Below are 14,837 nucleotides of genomic sequence, written 5' to 3'. Positions count from 1 at the left end.
CTCTATAGCAGGAAAGACAAAATTCAAGTTCCTGCGCTGAACATGTTGATAAAGCAAAAGCTTGCAATCAAGCGACCGTCATATTTTCGTCCCTTGCTTTGTCTTAATTTCAAGAAATAAATTTGTCGTGTGACGGCAATTGGAATAGCGCCGCCATAAAATTTCTGGCATACTTTTTTTGACGTCGACTTACGTCAGATACATACACCCGCGATTTCAGTGACCACTAGACTTTTTAGTGACCCACTCACGGCGCTGAGAACTACAGCCCAGGTTACGTGCAGTGATCGTCGGTTGGCGCAAGGCATAATCACAGCGAGTTACTGTGGACAATTACTTTCTTTGACTATCGATAAGCTACTGACTTAAACAGTGGCTAATCTGTCTGAGAAGGCCCACTAGGTCGCTTCCTTTTTTGAATAAAAACTATTTTTCGGTGCAGTCTTTTTCTGTTAGAGCTCTTATGCTAGCTTTCTCTTTGTCCAGAAGCAAAGAGGCTTAGGCGTAGCTTAAAGGGCAGCTTACATCTCGACTAAGACGACCTTAACCGTTTCAGTCCTTATACTATTATAGTTAAAGCTAGGCGTCTCCCTATTGGAAACTTAATCTTAAGTGCCGTTCCAGTACAAGAAGCCATCGTTGTATTTCTATAAACGAAATTACCATCCCATTATAGTTGAATGAACGTTAGCTAGAATTAGCAGAACATGCTATGCAGCTGTTATAACTTGATTATTGTTGCGGTTCATGTCGATCAGCTATACCGAATTGGTACCGTACTTGTTTAAATCTCCGGTCGGATAAGCCATTGGCTAAAGCCTTTTCATTAACATACATAACACAATGTGATTTTGGGTTCAATATGCAGTTGCTGGAGGCGCCTCACCTACATGTACAAGGGTGACTCTGTGGATGCATGTTCGTCAAGTTACCGATAGCTGGACTTAGTTGCAAACAATTATGGTTAGGTTTGAATACACTTTAGGGATAGGGATGGATGGTTTGCGGCATTTGCGAAGTTCATTTTGATAAAGCCTATTTTCGGTCGAACACCAGCACCACGCGAAATGTAAACGCTTCGAATATTCTTGAACATAACAGCTTTCACTGAGTAAAAAAGTATCGGTACTAGATATGTTCGATAATTAATAATAGATAATCAATAACAGAATTTTGAACACTTGAGCCACCAGTGTACTTGTATACGTAATCCAGTTCTTCTTATAGTTTATTTATAAAAAAGTAAAATTTTACTCATAAAAAGTTAATCAACAGATGCCCAAAAAATTGACGTCGTGCTAAATAGACGAACACAAAAAATAGATGCTCAAGGTTCAAGAAGAACCTAAAATGTATGCACGTACGAATATTACGTAAACAAAAAATGAAGAAAGACGCTACTGATACTTAGAGAAGTTTTGATTTACAAGGAACTTTTGATTGGCGCATACCAATCATTCTCCTTAAGAGTCAACTCTAATCACCTTCTCGCAGCGAAGTACGGACCTTGACAACAAAACATATCCAACGACGTCGATTAAGAACTTGCTAATCCAACCGAGTATGACGATAGGGATGTCTATTATTTAAGAGATAGCATGAAGATAAGCTGTTAGGAATTATCTTATCGGCTTTTCTTGAGAAGTTAGTAATATCCACTAAATAACTATAAGGAAAACTATTATCAAAAAAACCGCAAACCAAGAAGGTTAGTTAGGGAGAACCGAACATACGGAGCACCTGCCGACAGCTTCAATTTTTCCTAGACGTCCACTGCAATACGAAGGCTATAGGAATAAACGACAATTCTATTCGTACTTAGAGTTCATATATATCTACATTGATACAACTTAGTTGTTCTAAGGAATTCATTGAACTGTTTGCTTATACCAAAGGGCCATAAGCTAAGTTCTACTAATATTTTCTTCGCCTTGTACAGAGTACATATCTGTTCGCAATTATATTTCAAGATTAATTGATTCTATCTTAAGTGATCGGAGCGATAACCTTTATTTCTACAGCTGGATTACTCGCCAAACCTTATCAGCCTAGACGAAGGAACACGTCAGACCTAATTGAATTAGCATGATTAGTACTAAACGAACACTGCAGAAACGAAAACCTTATTAAGCTATTTCGTTCATTGCTTACAAGCAATTTTCGATTCAACGGTCATCGTATTAATCAAAGCAACGCAGATGATTTTAGTGATACATTGTCGTCTAATTTTCTTTTCTAGAAAATCCAGCTAAGAGAGAAAGACTTAGCTGAAAACGATCGCTTTTTAAATAAATGATTCCTCAGTCCTAAATGGAGGCTTCCATATGGTTTTTTTCTGTACAAAGTAACTTTTTCAACCGTAGAAACAATGGCTTCTTTTTTGCAATTGGTAGAGCAATCATATAAAAAAAAAAAAGATATACTTTAACAAGTTGCTCTCTGTTAGTTTCTACTAAAACGAAGTTTTTCCATTTATTTCAATATGACAATACTTTTGACGCTTAGAAAGAAGTCAACTTTCAAGTATAATGCTATGCACGTGCAGATTCTAAACGTTTTCTGCCTGCTGATTTGAGCAAGGCTAATCATTACGGTTCAATAATCCATAAAAAAAGAGACTAATGGTAATGTTTTAGACATATGTATTTCGCCCTTTAGACATTAGCGTTACTTATAACATTATATTTGTACAACAGGTCTTCACTGATTTGTTCGCTCTGTTGTCTTCCTCCAAAATCTAGGAAAACGTTCCCCACGTTGGGTTTAAGCCGCGTCTGCAATCAAAAAATAGATATCATAGTATTTTTTTTTAAATAACATTTTGCATTTCAGTAAATTAATATAAACAAATGTTACAGAAGTAAAACAAGTTACTATGGTTGATCTGTCGGGAGTATAAAATAATGTCTGAAAAAATTTTTCCTAGGACAAAATAACTTCGGTTGATACCACTAAAGTCAAAAAACAAGCCTCCTCTATTTGTAAGTTGGTTCGCCTAGTAAATATTCCGCTGAACAGTAACTGTGTATTGCTGTGCAGAATAGAACTTCTAAGGCGGATAACTCGTCCAGAACCTAAATCGGCTTTAAAATTTCTGTGAGAACGGAAGCAATGCCGGCTAGCGAGTTAAAACAGAATAAGTAAAGGCCACCAGATTCTTGCCTCGACGCATATTGGTAACGCTTCAAAGTATGACACGAACTTTATACAGGCTATTAGCAGAGCCTACTTGACCTACTTCTTTAAAATTAATAAAGTAAAAAAAGTATGGCAACGTTCAGGTTTGTACAATTGAATTTCCAAAATGTACGTACTATCTCTATTTGCATTTCTGGAACGTACCATAGTGGTGTGTCTTGAAACACACCATCATAAAAGCCGGAAAGGACAATGTATATTTCGTTTGGAAGCCTAGCATTAAGGAACTTATAATAAAGGCAAGTCCTCGATAATCGTTAGCCTTTTAGAGACGAAATGAATAGTTTTACTGCTGTTTTACAACGACGCTTAAGATTATCAGGCCATAGAATTTTAATAAGAGGCCCTTAAAGTTAAGTGTGTATCTAACTCTATTTATTATCATAATAGAAAAACACTAGGCCTCTTTTTTGGCCAAATTGGTTTGTTTTGCTACACCTAATGGGTTTTCTAAACAGTAGCGTTCTGGATTTAAAAAAATTAAGAACTTTGAATTTTTTACTATGCCACCAGCTAAAAAAAACTCGTAAATAAAAAACTAAACCTGATGAGAGCATTTATTTGAAGAAATCTGAGTTATGTAGGTAAGTTAAATTTCTCTGAGGCACATTTTTTTAGGAAACTTTAAGTACATACTTCCTTGTTATTATTAGTAAAGTTAGTTTTAACTTACTATCTTTCAACATAAATAACTGAAACTCCCCACGTGTTTTATACAAAACCACTTATTCTTGAATTACACTGTTAACTGCAACCGAATAGATAACACGGCGAAAAAAATATTTAACTTACAAAGCTTGTCCAGTTTTCAAGTGCTCCTAAAGAACCTACAAAGCATCTGCGAACCAAAATAAAACCTTTTATACAATCTTTCTATGATCGCGATACGAAATATTTCACTATATTATCGATATTATCCGTAAACGGCCGCATATGAGCCTGATAGTATTTATTTGTAAACAATAGCAATAATGCGATTATTACCACGATTCAAAAACCCAGCTAACGTTTTAGTTCAGTATATATATATATATATATATATATATATATATATATATATATTTGCTTTTTAGAATTCACTAAAATGTTTTTTTTCTAAATATTAAAAAATCAGGTGGACTACAGACTGTGAAGCAGCTGTTTCAAGAAAAATGTCACCAGGGTGCAGAGACTACGGAAGAATATACATCTGCTATTTATCAAAACAGGCGTAGATGAATATTTTTTTAACCTTTCCCTTTTGAAGTTTGAGGCTACCAGCAATGACCAAAAACACTTCATGCCAAGCTAATTCATTTCCAAATTCCAAGCCAAAGCAAAAAAATCCTTTCTCGATAAATTATCCGATCACAACAAACCCCATCGAATGCATTGCGGGTGTTTTCTCCTGGTAACATTTTGCACTAATGTACTTCAACATCGAAAACTCAGTCCTATAGCCTCGTCTTTTTGCCAGAACGGTTTTCCACTTTCAATACCAATAATACGCTGCTGATACGTCGATCTTCTCTAAGGTGACCCAGTAGTGGCACCGTCTCCTGCTTCATATATTCCATATAATACGCCGCTTTAGCTCATTTCAGCGTCAAATGTTAGATTTTCACAGCAGCAGCGATCCTGTCGCTTTATTTCATCGTTTCTCGTTTAATATTCTGTAAAGAAGCTAGTCAACGATTTGTCGATCGTCCTTTGCCCATCCCAAGCACCACGTAGATGGCAAAGGGGCCCTTTCACGCCTTTCTGTGATGCTTGTCTTGAGTCGTCCTCTATTCTTTTGCTCCATTCACTTCCACGGTGAAATGTTGCCGTACATCGTCTACGCAGCAAAAAGAATGTATTCCGTCGTTTACCGTCAAAGAAATGCGCCAGCTGGTGTCTTTCTATATCTCGATCAGATCATGCAGCGACGATGATACGAAGTTGTCGTAGAACGATCGTTGTTGAAGCGACGCTTGCTTCCGAGAAAATTCGAGACCGATGACAGAGTCAAGATCCGTAGGTGGTGTTGGCGTAAATTTTTAGTTTTTGTCCTTCTGCTTCTATGGCCTATCTAACTGTGTGAAATTCATTCAATGAGGAAGTAGTACAACGCTAATGCGAAAAGTTTAGCCATAAGCGTTCTATTAGAAACTAAGTAGACAGCATCAGATATGCAGAAAATAAGAAAAATAAAAATAAACGTATCAGTTGGCGTGCAAAACACAAAGGAAACTTCTACAAAAATCTAGTAACAATGCAAAAATTACTTCCGTAAACTAAACTCACTAATTGTAAATTTATTTTCTTAAACGCATCGTAGGTTTGCCAAATAGGAGATCGAGCGACATCACTTTACGCAGTTTTTGTCCTTTATAACTAGATCAGGCAAATACTATTGGCCGTATCCAGAGTTTGTAATCTACAATATGGCCACTTGTTTGTTGACGCACTTACAACGATCGTCTTAAATATGGTGGTAATCACAAGACGGTTGCAATTATTTAGCTATGCGTTTTTGCTGGAACACAGGAAAAATAATTTGTATACTCTACCCTATTTGCAATCTGATGTCCTCTTGTAATGACCAGAGTCAGACGGCAGGACCGGTTAGTACGCACTTGGACAGAACATAGGAGAATCAGCGTCTTTTCGCCGTTTGATTGTCACAATTTCCTTAACCGTTCACATCAATCTTGCTCGACCGTTTTTTATTTCGTAAAGACTCAAAACGCTCGAAGGGAGGCCGGCTACACAATTCGAACGGTAGCTCAAATGGCTCAGAATCATAGGTGCCTTGATAACCGCAAAACACTTAACCATCCTTAACTAGCGGCGAAGGTCAAAGTGGCCCAGCCTTTTAGACTCGTTGGCGCTCAATCGAAATCTAAGCCAAGCGAGTGTCATATACCCAATAGCGGACTAGATTGTATGAATTAGCGCCGCTAAAAGGATGACCTAAGCCTCCTTCGCCTTGAACCTCACCAAGTAGCGCTAACAGCGAAACCTTCGTGTAGTGTCTGTGGTTTACTCATCGCTTCATCAACTTCGAACTTTACGTAGTTTTCAGAAAACGGATAGATTGTGGAGCGCTGGTGTGCGACGTCAATGTGTGAAAACTCCGCGGGCGAGGTCTGGCTGCGTGGGTCGAGTTAGGTCAGAGAAATGTGAACGTCACCGTAAACTTGCCTGCAATGCAACCATTTTAACCTAGAAAGCTGTCGTCTTCCAACTGCTCGCACCTGCCAGTAGATAGCCGTACCGAAAACTCTGCTCACGAATCAGACGGGACTCTTTCAAGACAGGCGTTAAACGGGATAGTGTACCGAGCACTGCTCAACTGGGAGATAGATAGAGAACGTGACTGGTGAAAATGGACTTCTGATAGAAGTGGATTATCTCTCGTGTCTGCTACTGTACTTAATCCAAGTTAAATAGAGACGAATTTTGAGAATGATAATAGCTCAGTTCAATTCCAGCGTTCTTAGCTTTTTTTTTGGTTTTCTTTCAAGTTCAACAAACTTCATGTATCCCATTTATTGTAGAACTTTTTTCCTGCCAAGACTTTGTTATGTGTGAATGTTTCTTCTCACGTAAATTAGACGACAATTAATGAGCATATATATTATATTAATATTTTTAAATATCATAGAATGGTATTGCTCAAGCGTACTTGACTTTTTTGTTAATCATCTATTTAGTTCGCAAAAAATAGCGTCGATATGTTACGTCCTTCGTGAGATTTACCGACCGGTCGAGTTATAAAATGCGCTAAAAAATGGCAAATTCTAGAACTCGAGTGAGATGTTATTAGTGTGACTATGATGTAAAAGCTGGAAGGCCATTTGAGCTCGTTTGCTAGACTTGAAATACGGGGATTGGGCTGACCCTTCAAATAGACGTTACAGAACAGAAAAGATGAGTTATATTCGCTTCTATAATTCAATTGTTTGGCGTAGCAAAACGGTATAACTGAACGGTGTGCCTTCTTCCTCTGATATTTCTGGCATGGTTAATAGCAGTTCGAACGCATAGCTGGCCGGGACCGTGGTGGTCTTCATTAGAGTTTCCCCAGCTAGTGAAAGGGCCATAAGATAGGATCATTTCGGTGCACAACCGATCTATTTGACGTTTTCTCTCCGAAATATATCAAAGTTACAGATATTTCAATGCCAAATAGTTATAAAAAAGAGAAGTACGCGGAAATCAAATGTATTCGAACTGTGACTCCGGTTAATGGGTGTCATTACAACATACTCGAAATTAGTTGAAAGGAAAATGGAGCGGACCGACCGAATAAAGCAAAGCGTACGTGTTACGAACTCGCAGAAGTAGCGGATGGACCATATTATACGACGGTCTATTGGCTCCTAACCACATAGAGGCTTTGCCATTTAAAGCAGCAATAAAATCCTTAGACATCTGTTCTATGATAAATCGTCGTTTTATGATGTATAATTCTCCGCTTAGCACAACAAATATTTTCTGCTTGAAACTATCTTCTTTTGTATTTTACGAATCGAGTCCAATATGCGGTTCCAATTCTACGGGTCAGACCTTTTCAGAGAAAGTGCACCCTGCGACAGCTCTTGAAACTCCTAGTTGAAATCAGCCAAGCCACAAAGTGCATATGCTACAGAAAGGCGTGTTACTTTCCATCGTGCTCTAATGTAACCAAATGCGAATACAAAAGCGGTATCAACATCCGTAACGGCACAGTCAACCCAAACTTTTGCTATTTTGAATTGATTCGGTGTATGCCCCATAGAATGATGTCGAATCGAGCCTATTTTCAGCTCCCTTTTAGGTGTGCTAACCTTGATGTAAACAGTAATAAGCAAAAAAACAAAGAAAGAAAAGCAAAAAAAGTTAGACCCGTGTGTCCATGAAATTAATCCAATAATAAAAACCGAATGTATCATTGGAACACCGTACGCATTATAGCGAATAGGGCAACGAAAGCAGATTGGAAAGTTCTGCCGTACTTGATTTTCGAGGTCGCGCACACTGAGGTCGGCGTATATACGTGAAGTGATCAAGCGTTTCTTGCTTGTCGTCCTCGTGGTGACATTTGTTTTCGCTAGCGACAGTAATGGAGAGTCATCTTTAACGAATGCAGACAGTGGTCGAAGTCAAAGCGATCCCTTAAGTAGCGGAAGGGGAAAAGACCTTTCGGGAATGCGAGGCATTTCCTCACCGTCAGGAGGCATGGGCAAGGGTTTAGGTATGAGCGATGGGTTCTCCGGATTCGGCGGTAGGACCGGGCTTCTCTGCGCTTCGGCGAAAACAATTTGATATCATCCGGAGGAGACCGTCGCGGCAGAGTTCATTCTCATAGAGAGAATAACTTGAGCTTAACATCGTCCAGTGATGCCAAAGAAAAACAGAAGAAACCGTACTGAAAGAAGCTCTTTGAAAGGAGCAAAGCCTCGAAAAGTACAAATAGAGCAGCTTAAAAACGGGGACCTGATCGCGCAGATGTGGACCTGGGAGAGGATTAATAGCAAAAAATGAAAAACTGCAGTTATCCCGAATATGTCTGATAAATATAATTCTTTTAATCTTGAGGATTTTTGGATTCGTAATAAATTCTATGTTTGATATTTCATGTTGGATAGTAGTTGTATATTATAGCTACGTATTAAAACGTACCTCGTGATGGTCGTTGACAATGGTATTGATACCTTTCGGAATTCGCTCGTACATACGCTGTGGCTTGCTTATATCTGTATAACAAAGTTTGTGTATTTTTAGTTGCGTGTGATGTACTGATTGCTTCTTCTCATTAATCTTAGCACAATACTCTGAAATTTACTACTTAAGTTCCATTACATGCTCTCCTGAATTTAAAAAATATTGTTCTCATTGTCTCCCTTTTTGCTCTTGGCAAGCAGGCCAAGTTTAGGTCAAGGAACGGGATCCACAACTGCGCTACATTGTAAACTATACTAAGAATTTGCAACGTTTGATTTTGTCTGGTACAAAATTGAGTATTATCTTTTAACGCTTCGGTGTTTTGCCTCTCATGACGTAAACCAGCTTATATTTTTGGAAATTTACGTAATGGCAGCATACACTTTATATTATTAATGATTAAAATGTTTATCCCCTAGCCCCTAGACTAGGTCCTCAGTTGAAGTTTTCATTGTATCTAATACAGAATTTGAAGCCCTCGATTGATTCAGATCGAGCATAGTACCAATCCAAACCATTAATAGAAGCTTTTGGACCGTCATTGAGCTTTTTAAAGAAGTTTTGAAGCTTTCACACCTTCTTAGTCCAATACGGCTTGAAATCCGCTTGAGAAATTGTGAAGTCATGACTTCTAAATGAATTGTTTAGATATCTGGGGAAGCTTGAATGTAGTTTAACTTATTTTTGGAAAAAAAGTCAACAAACCTCCATATGGCGAGATGTGATAAGTTACTTATAGTTTGCGAATTGCAAACATTTAATATTTATAAATTTTCTTATTATTATATTATATATTATTTATAAATTTACACAGGTCTAGTACTAATGGTTTACTAAGTGAGTATACCGATGTAACAAGTATAGTGTGCCCCAAAGTTTTAAATATATAGTTTGAATGATTTTGATTTCAGTTCAGTGTATTATAAGTTCTTCTTTTTATCCAAAAATGTTCAAAAATTAGTACTATTATAGTCAATACACTATTGTCATTAACTTATAAAGTTTAGCAAACACTTTATTTTGCCATCTTCACCAAAGTTCTCCTGAAGGGGTCGTAAATTTACTAGTAGCGAAGTAAATTACGCAATTAGTACTGGTTACGATGCTGTTAAAAAGGAATGGTCCAATTAAGTGTTCGAAATGCCGCTTTACAGTTACCCAATAAGAGCAATTACGTACACTGATTATTTTGTAAATGTATATTCACAAAATTACTATATTTAGTCCGCATGATTTTCCGCATTTTGATTTGCTAATGACAAGCTCGTCATTTGATTGTGTTAATTTTTTAAAATTATAATTAATTAAAAAAAAGAATTAAATTTTAAAGATCTTTTACTATAACTTTTCATTATACTGTCTTATATTCGCCTATAATTCGATATAAGTCTATAATTTGAATATTCTTAGTTTTTGAAACGTTGTCTAATCTTTTAATTAGGTTCATAAACTTTGTATAACTTTTCACACTCCTGTTACATTTCTATACTTTCAATAGCATTTTAAAATTAACTTTCTTGGTTGGCAGGGAGGTAATCTTGATCTGTTCGTGAGTTCTACTTACTACGTCCTGCAAAGAAAGCACTATCAGAAAATTATGATCCATTGAATAGTGTATACATATTTTTATTTTATAGCTCAGCGGCAACACGTAATTAAATAAACAAATGAAATTTCTAACGCGGCTGTATTGTACGGCACAGCTATGAGGGCAACTTTATGGCATTTCGAGCTTGTTTACGTCCTTGGGGCTTACTATCATTTATTCAAGATAGATGTTTAGCTCATCAGAGCATCTCCTAAAAACATGTGCATAGGAACATCGTTACAGAACTGATCGTTTATCTCCAATTAAATACGTTTTTAAAAATTAAAAAAAAAAACTTGAAAATTACGCTTTAATTATTATTCTAAAAAATACGTCTTTAAACATAAGAGCTCCAGAAAACGAACCAATCTTCTGACCTATTAAAGGGTTTTTGCTTAAGCAGCCCTTTACAGACGAGCATTGTGCAAGCTTTAGTGCAACTTAGATTGCGGTAACGCCAAGAAATTCATGAGATAAGCTCTCAATTTGTTACATCTGGTGCCGTAACCAGAAGACTTTTGCAACCATACAAAAAAACCTTGTTTCTGGTACTCAGCTCCTAACACAAAATAATCGAGACCGCTGAAGTTCGTGAAGCTCACTTATGGGCATATGAAATAAGCACTTAAGGCCGACTCAAATATGTGGTTCCATTTCGCATTAGGAATCCTGTAATTAAAAATGTAATTTTCCCTTAGCAACCAACCAACATAAAAGCGAAAGGGAATACAAATAACCGCATAACTTAGGGGTAAAATTCATACACACGTATTCTTATGCATGCAGGCATAAACTTAGCCATAATTGAATTCGCTTTTATATTGTTGCCAGCTTAACTTGCCCGTTTCGCAATGCTCTTCACCAAGGGGCAGTTCTTCATTGAGCATGTATAGACTCGGCAGTATATGTCTGGATAAAAATACACCACCTACTTTTTTCGCAGTGAGGAACGAAGCAGATTTCCCTACAGTATTCGATTTCCTCTGTCGGTAGTAGATAGCACAGTTGCGCGTACTATCTGCTACCAATATATATATATACACCGATATAATGCGATCGATTCTATATAGTGGTGCTACTGGTCTTCTGATACTAGGAAACCTTCGTTAGATTTTCGGAATCCAAGGACGTTCTTCCTATGTTTTTCTCTAGTAGTGCGAGACCGCTAACGTAGAGGGAAATCATGACTTCTTTTCTTTCTTTTCGCCTCATTTATCCCTCACTCTCTCCGGAACAGCGTTTCGCCGCATTTGAGTTTGTTATCGAAGCTTCCGCTCGCAGTTCAAACGAGACCACACGGAACCAACCGTAATCGAAAATTGGCACCAATACCAGTAGGTCGTGTGCGGCGTTCGAACGGAACGAAGGCGACAAAGCGTGAAGTCGCGAAAAGAGCCCTCACAGGGCATCATCGTTACTGGCTAGAGTATACCATGTCACAGCTAGCTAACCTACGAGTTCAGGGGCAACAGTATAGTATAGCCAGGCGAAATACAAAAACTCGAACATATCGATTTGGTCACCTGGCCAGTCACAAGTCTGAGGTCCCCACGTTCCTTCCGCCAGACGGCTGACCCACTACTCTGCTGACGTACATCGCCTTTGCCGGCCCCGCTACAGCAGCTAAAACATGCTTCTTGTGACGAAGCAACAAAAACCATACTGCCGACATCCTACGCCTTGCCAGACTGCCGAATTGTAGGACTAGCCGATGAGATGGCGATGTTACGCGAGCAGGAATCTTTTCAAGTTCCGGAAATGTATATCCTTCAACTCAACTAGTGGTTTGGCTTGGGGGAATGAAGCTGAAATATCGATGGAATGAGATTAGTAGAGAAATAAAAAACACCGTTTTTGACCATGTTATCCGCGTGGTCCTGTGTTAGCTTTACCAATATTCTTGAGGCTATTAGTGCTCATTTGAGTATTTCGTTTTAGGAGGACCATACGCATCAGCAGGATTACGTAACATAAAGATGAATTTTTTGCTAAGACAGAATGGTGATCTTTACAAAACTGGGATTTGAAATTGCAAATATAAGCCTAGCCAAGACGTATCGCTGACCCATAGTTTTAAATACCCCCGGAGCATTTTTAATAAGATATATATATATATATATATATATATATATATATATATATACCTAACAGTGCATTACTGTGCATAATCAAGTTAAGCGAACTAGCATATCGCAACGATACGTTATTATTACATGATCGATCTGCGTTCCGTCAATCCTGCGCAGAGGAAAACATCGAATCGCCATCAGATGGCGCTATATCAGTTATCTTTGCCCGCCAACATGATCTTCTCAAGACCAAACATGACATATCGTTATTATAACAAGTGTTCAACTGAAAATATACATTATGACCTATAATTAAATATATACCTATTATAACCTTGTCAAAAGCCCTTACCAATTAACATACTTGTATTATTAGAGCAAAATAAACTAATAGTTAGTAACTATACTTGAAAATGCGCTTAAAGCTTTTCCGCATTAATATAGACATAAGTGAGCATTCTCCATCAAATAGATTTTCCTTATAGAGTATAAAAACTACAACTACATATTTGCAAAGAGCATCATTGTATTTTTTTTTTATTTCATACATCTCTCTATTGCCTTATGAGCTAAATTACACTCAACCGAAGATTGTACGCCATTTTCATTATAATACTCCGAATAGACACAGTCTGTATTAGTCCGCTCACACGAAAAGCCAATCGGTACCGCCCAATACGCCAGTAACATGATTAAATAATCGTCCTTTTTATCTTACCTTCTAATTTAATTGCCTGAGACTGTTGCGTTCCATTATTCGATCAGGTCAGACTTTTTTTGCACTGTCGCCAATTCGTCAGAAATGAAAGGATTTGCTCCATTCCCTTGTAACGAACGGATAGAAAACCTGGTCGTTGTTATCGAATCTTCCCCTTCTGCTATGATCCGTATCTGAAAATGGCGCTCCAACGGCATTATGGAGCCGTGCATAAAAACCTAGCGTAATAGTCGATTCAGGGAGAAACTGTGTCGCTGAGAGTTAAGGAGGGAGATTGCAAACGCTTAGTTACCGTGACGGGCCTTGGCTTTGTAGCCCGGCTTGCTTGTCTGCACTATCCATTCATCTATTTCTGTGCAATATGTGTATTTGAGTGAGTGAGTGAGTTGGCTAAGCCAGATCCATGCTTGCCATACAGAAAGCGCAGTAGGCCTAGCAAACCCCTCTATCATGGCATATTTGTCTTTCCCTTTCCCCACATCTGGGTTTAGCTGTTCAGAATGTGATGTTCGTTGCTGGGAGCCTCGTAAGCGTTACTGTCGGATGCGCGCGCTGGGACTCCGTCGAATCGGAATTGTAAATGCGACTCTCGTCATCTTCGATGTTGTCGATACTCGCCCCTTCAGCCCCCTGCCTCCGTGCGTTACACGCCTTTTTCCCCCTTTGCTACAACCAATACTGCTGTCGCTACTATCACTTCTGTTGTAATGGTTTTAGACGATGTCGTTGGTTATGGCGAGTGTCGCAGCCGAGATATTGGCAGAAGGGACTTGCCGATTGCCAGTGATCTTCACCGTCACTAGCGCACACCAATGCCAAGCCACCCCATCCTGTTTCTTGCCATTTGCAACGCTTACCATAGCCGCCCTATCCCCATTGTGCCTGCGAGGTTCCTTTCAATTCGTGTACGATTTAGATTTTGATCCGCAATTGATATGACGATTTCGGCCCATCGTAAGCCGCAAAGGGCTGTTTGTTGATCGGTGCACCTACACAGGAAAATATTATCCCGTTGAGAACGGGAAGGAAATGAAGGCAACCGATGCTCGAGGCGACCGGGAAAGCGGTGTTTGGGTACAGCATCTGACAACCTTGCTACTACTGCTTTCAGGTACACTGGGCTCTAATGCCTCAGCTGTTCGTGCTAGGTAGAGCAAATTTACTCAAGAGAACATGAGCAATATAGGGCAGGGCCACCATCTATCAAGAGGACGGTAGGCAATAAAAGCCAAAATTACAAAAAAACATCAGTCGATACTGATAAAGCCGTAACAGAAATGTGTGCTTTTTTTTTTTTTTTTTTTTATCTTTCCTGCGTATGATGTTCTCTACGTAGAACGAGCAGGGCAAAGACATCATTCTGCATGAAACTGATCACCGAAGGAAGTGTGCATGTGATGATGGGTTGTCTTGATCTAGCCACTATTTGCCAGTTGACGTCTTTTGGTGCATTAGGATCTATTGGTTTCGATAGTCCATATCGACCAACTGATAAACACTACAGATTATTTTAAATGTAGGGAAACATGTATTTGTCCGTGAACCCTGAACGCTATGTTTCGTGAGCGTTTTTCATAAGTTATGAAACTAGACG

At 38.6% G+C, this 14,837-nt stretch overlaps 1 long non-coding RNA gene across 8 annotated transcripts in view; it reads right to left on the bottom strand.

The window, feature by feature from the left end:
* Nucleotides 1-2,625: 2,625 nt before the first annotated feature.
* LOC147752178 (uncharacterized) overlaps nt 2,626-14,837 on the bottom strand; it is an 87,152-nt gene continuing 74,940 nt past the window's right edge. For 6 of the 8 annotated variants that reach the window (XR_015314799.1, XR_015314796.1, XR_015314798.1 and 3 more), the window contains one exon: nt 2,626-2,774. This is a non-coding gene — a long non-coding RNA (uncharacterized LOC147752178). Of the gene's footprint in view, nt 2,775-8,826; nt 8,901-14,837 lie in introns of all 8 variants that reach the window. The other 2 variants (XR_015314800.1, XR_015314795.1) reach the window with 1 other exon arrangement.

This window comes from Varroa jacobsoni, unplaced genomic scaffold (assembly GCF_002532875.2).
Source record: "Varroa jacobsoni isolate VJ856 unplaced genomic scaffold, vjacob_1.0 scaffold_1430, whole genome shotgun sequence".
Taxonomy (NCBI): domain Eukaryota; kingdom Metazoa; phylum Arthropoda; class Arachnida; order Mesostigmata; family Varroidae; genus Varroa; species Varroa jacobsoni.
This window is presented reverse-complemented; position numbering and strand designations above follow the sequence as displayed.